Below are 5,490 nucleotides of genomic sequence, written 5' to 3' on the forward strand. Positions count from 1 at the left end.
AGAGGTGCTTTGTGATGGGTTCGATCTTACGGTGCTTGATCCCAGTGACACAAAGGGAAATGACACGTATGTATCGTTGCTATTAAGGATAACAAGATGGGGTCTATTTCTACATAAATAGATCTTGTCTACATCATGTCATCGTACTTCTTGCATTACTCTGTTTTCCATGAACTTACAACACTAGATCCATGCTGGATAGCGGTTGATGTGTGGAGTAATAGTAGTAGATGCAAGCAGGAGCCGGTCTACTAATCTTGGATGTGATGCCTATATATTGATCATTGCCTGGATATCTTCATGATTATTTGAAGTTCTATCAATTTCCCAACAGTAATTGTTTTTTCCACCATTTGCTATTTTTCTCGAGAGAAGCCATAGTGAAACCTACGGCCCTGGGTCTCTTTTCATCATATTTTCCTTTCCGAGCTATTTTCCTATGCTTTTATTTTCAGATCAATTAAACCAAAAATGCAAAAATACTTTGCTGCAATTTATTTGTTCCGCGATCTATTTATCCTATCTACCACTTTTACCTAACGTTATTTGCCTATCTTGAGGCGTCGTACCCGGAAGGGATTGACAACCACTGTAACACCTCGGTTGCGAGTATTTGTTATTTGTGTGTAGGTGTTGTTTACGTGGTGTGAGGAGGTTATCCTACTGGTTCGATAACCTTGGTCTCATCACTGAGGGAAATACCTACCATCGCTTTACTGCATCATCCCTTCCTCTTTGGGGAAATACCGACATAGTTCTAGCAGACATCAAAAGGAATTTCTCGCGCCATTGCCGGGGAGACATCATGAACATTATCAGGTTCCTAATCACAAATCTCATCTCTTTGCAATTTGCATTATTTGCCTTTTGCCTCTTGTTTTCTTCTCCCCCCACTTTGCAAAAAAAATCCGTTTTATTCGCCCTCTTTCTGTTTGCCTTTTTGCTTGTTTTCTATCTTTGCTTGTGTTGCCATGTGTCTTCTATTTTCTTGCATCTTCTCTTGCTAAAATTATATTGATATGGATCCTCATACACTTTCTAATCTTCTCAAAATGCCAAATTATGATGAACCAATTGCTAGTTAGTAGAGTGCACTTGATTATCTCTATGAATTTTTGTTTGAAAATCATGAATGTGATAATTTTAATGATGTGTTGAAACAAGAAATTTATAAAGTGATTCGCGATAGCTCCTTGATTGAAAATCATGATTGCAATGATTTTACTAGAAATTCTATTAATGTCAATTATTTTAATGATATGCAAAACTACAAGCTTGGGGATGATAATTTTGTCATGTCCACCAATTATTGTAATGATCATGATTGGGGTGATGTTTCTTATGATCTTGAAAATTTATTTAATCCTCATGATGAATATGCTATTGATAATAAGGTTTGCAATAGTATCAAAAGTGGGTTTGGTAGAGTGTCAACTTTAGGTAAAAATAATCCCGCATATTTGGAGAGTGTTCAATCTTTTGAATTTTTTGATAAAAGTGGCTTTGGAGAGGTCATGACTTTAGTTAATGTTAATCCCACTACCTTGGAAGATTGTAAGAATTTTATGCATGTGGATCATGAAAATAATGCTTTATGCGATAGTTATATTGTTGAATTTATTCATGATGCTATTGAAAATTACTATGCGAGAGGAACATATGCTTTTACATATTGCAATAATATTAAGTTTCTTCTCTTTGTGTTGGAAATTTTGAAGTTATACTTGTTTTGCCTTCTTATGCTGATCGATTCTTGTTCCCATAATTTGTTTCCTCACAAAATCCCTATGCATAGGAATTGGGTTAGACTTAAATATGCTTTCCATATGATTCATGATGACCTCATTATGTTTCAATTCTTTACCTTTATGCAAGCATCATTGAGATCATCATGCCTAGCTAGGGGAGTAAAACGATAGCGCTTGTTGGGACGCAACCCAACTTGTATCTTTTTGCCTTTTGGTTTTCTTTATTTTTCAATAAAATACACAATTATACCTGTGGTTAGATGTGTTTTTGTGGTTTAAATTAGTGTTTGTGCCTAGGAAGGCCTTTGGGATGATTTGGGTGAAAGTTGATTTGATCTTGCTGAAAAACAGAAGCTTTTGCACTCATGAAATTATTTTTGATTTTTAACAAAATATTTATTTTGAGTTGAATATATTTGTATAACATTAACAAACACGTTATGGACGTCGTCCTAATGTTTCAGAAGTTTTGGAGTTACAGAAGTATTCGAAGTAGTTAGATTTCTACAAATTGATCTGTTTTTGACAAATTTTGTTTTCTTTGCGTTTTGTGCTTGTTTTGATAATTCTATTGTTTTCTTTGATGAGTTTTTTCCATTGAAAAGTTGTAATACAGTATATATAATGCAAAAATAAAATATGAATAGGTTTTCAACAATACTTATAGTAGTGGTTTGCTTTCTTATACTAACTGATCTCACGAAGGTTTTCTTGAGTTTTGTGTGATTGAAGTTTTCAAGTTTTGGGTGATCTTATGATGGATGAAAGAATAAGAATTAGCAAAAGTATAAGCTTGGGGATGCCCGAGGCACCCCAAGATAATATTCAAGAAGTAGCAAGAAACTAAGCTTGGGGATGCCCCTGAGTGGCATCCCCTCTTTCTTCTAACAACCATCGGTATTTTACTTGAAACTATATTTTTATTCGTCACATATTATGAGTTGTGCTTGGAGCGTCTTGTATGATATGAGTCTTTGCTTGTTTTGCATTGTGTTTTAAATCTTGAATCCTTTCTGGACACACCTTTTTGAGAGAGCCAAAATATTATGTTAAGCTTGCTCCTATGCTTCACTTAAATTTTTATAGCCAAGGATTTGGTCTAGTACTTCACTTATATCTTTTTGAGTACGGTGTGCTTTGTTATTTTTAAAGAAATGCTCTCATGCTTCACTTAGATTTATTTGGGAGTTAGTGAAATTTTTAAGAAATTCTCTCTTCCTTCACTTAGATTATTTTAAGAGAAATAAAAATTATGCTCATGTACTTCACTTAAAGTTGTTTGAGCTTATCAAAAGCAACATATTAAAAGAGTCCCAAAGTGAAAGATATCCAAGGAGGATATAATAAAAACTTTCATGAAGATCGTTGTACAAAATAAATTTGATTCTTAGTGATGGTTTGGAGATATGATGATATTATATGTGAGTCATGTTGATGAGTAATTGTGCTCTAGTAAGAATATTGATGTCAAGGTTTGTGATTCCCTATGCAAGCACGAAAGTCAATAGTTATGCAATGAAATTTATATCCTACTTGCAGTGCATTATTCGGTGTTACTTATGCTTAATGCTTGGGTACAAGATTTTTCATTTCTTGGTTGTTCGCTTCTCAATCTTTTTGCTAGCCTTCATTTTGCACTAAGTATGATCACTACTTCTGCATCCAAACCCCTTTAAACCAGTTTTGCCATATGAGTCCACTATACCTACCTATATGTGGTATTTCCATGTCATTCTAACCAAATTTGCATGTGCCATCTCTAATTTTCAAAATAAAATTCTCTTTTGTGTGCTCTACCGCTCACGAGGGGGTGAGGGTTGGCCAATATTTTTCATGCTAGATGTGTTATTCTCACGATGAGTGTTTATTCACTTGTCATTGCATGAGAGTACGGACAAGGTATTAGGGATGCCCAGTCCCGAAATGAAAAAAAATGAATTTACTTTTTGTTGTCAAATAATAAATTCCTTGGAAAGTGTTGGTATGGAGGGCACCTGTGCATACGGACAAGCCATGGAAAGTGAAAGTAACGGTGGAAAAAATAATAAACTTTATTTTTTGTTTGGGAACCGCCTATGATGTATCTAGCATGGAAAGTGTTGGGAGCTCTAAGTCACTTTCGTTCGTGGGAAAAGTATGCCTCCGAAAATGTTTTTATCTGTCAATTTCGGCTTTGAGCTCTGGCGCCTCTACAAATCCCTACATCCCTCTGCGAAGGGCCTTTCTTTTACTTATGCAATTTTTATTTTGAATTTGAGCCTTCATCTTCTCTCATAAAACACCAACTAAGGGGCACTATGATCGTATTTGAGCATTGGGTGTAGCTAATGTTCGAGTGTGTTTCATGACTGGATCAATGATTTAGCATAATGGGCTAGGGATAATTTGCTTTAGGGTTGCTATTTCAAAAGACATGGTTTCTTGTTGGTATGCTTGAGTATTAAAGTCTTCATGTTAAAACTAGACTATTTCTTTGAACCATATAAAAGTCCAAATGTCCATGCTATAAAGAAAAGAAATGTGATGAACATCTTAGGCAGCATTCCACATCAAAAATTCTGTCTTTATCATTTACCTACTCGAGGACGAGCAGGAATTAAGCTTGGGGATGTTGCTATGTCTCCAACGTATCTATAATTTTTCATTGTTCCATGCTATTATATTATCATTCTTAGATGTTTTACAATCATTTTATAGTCATTTTATATTATTTTTTAGTACTAATCTATTGACATAATGCTCAGTGCTAGTTGTTGTTTTCTTCATGCTTTTAACGTCGTAGGAAATCAATACCAAACGGAGTCGAAACATAGAGAAACTTTTTGTGGATTTTTTTTGGGCCAGAAGACATCTAGTGGATCAGGAACGCACCTGAGGGGAGCTCCGATGGGAGCACAACCCACCAGGACGCGCCTGGGGGCCCAAGCGCGCCTCGGTGGGTTGTGCCCTCCTCGTTGGCCTCCTGCACCGCCTCATTGCCCAATAAATACCCCCAATATTCCAGAAACCCTAAGAAGGGGGACGAAAATAAATTCCAACCGCCGCAGAGTCCAGAAACACCAGATCCAATTTAGACACCATCACGGAGGGGTTCATCATGACCATTGGTGCCTCTTCGATCATGCGTGATTAGTTCTTTGTAAAACTACGGGTCCATAGTTATTAGATAGATGGCTTTCTATCTCTCTCTCTCTCTTGATTATTAATACAATGGTCTCTTGGATAACCATATGATGTAAGCCTTTTTGCGGTGTCTATGTTGGGATCTGATGAACTTTGAGTTTATGATCAGATCTATGTTTTTATCCATGCAAGTTACTTGAGTCTTCTTTGATCTCTTATATGTGTGATTGATTATAGCCTCGTATATCGTCTTCGATATTTGGTTTTCTTTTGGCCAACTTGATCTATTTATCTTGCAATGGTAAGATGATCTTTGTGATGGGTTCGATCTTACGGTGCTTGATCCTAGTGACAGAAAGGGAAACGACACTTTTGTATCGTTGCTATTAAGGATAACAAGATGGGATTTATTTCTACATAAATAGATCTTGTCTACATCATGTCATCGTTCTTGTTGCATTAGTCCGTTTTCCATGAACTTAATACATTATATGCATGCTAGATAGCGGTTGAAGTGTGGAGTAATAGTAGTAGATGCAGGCAGGAGTCGGTCTACTAATCTTGGACGTGATGCCTACATAATGATCATTTCTTGGATATCGTCATGATTATTTGAAGT

The sequence above is a fragment of the Hordeum vulgare genome, chromosome 2H (assembly GCF_904849725.1).
Source record: "Hordeum vulgare subsp. vulgare chromosome 2H, MorexV3_pseudomolecules_assembly, whole genome shotgun sequence".
NCBI lineage: Eukaryota > Viridiplantae > Streptophyta > Magnoliopsida > Poales > Poaceae > Hordeum > Hordeum vulgare.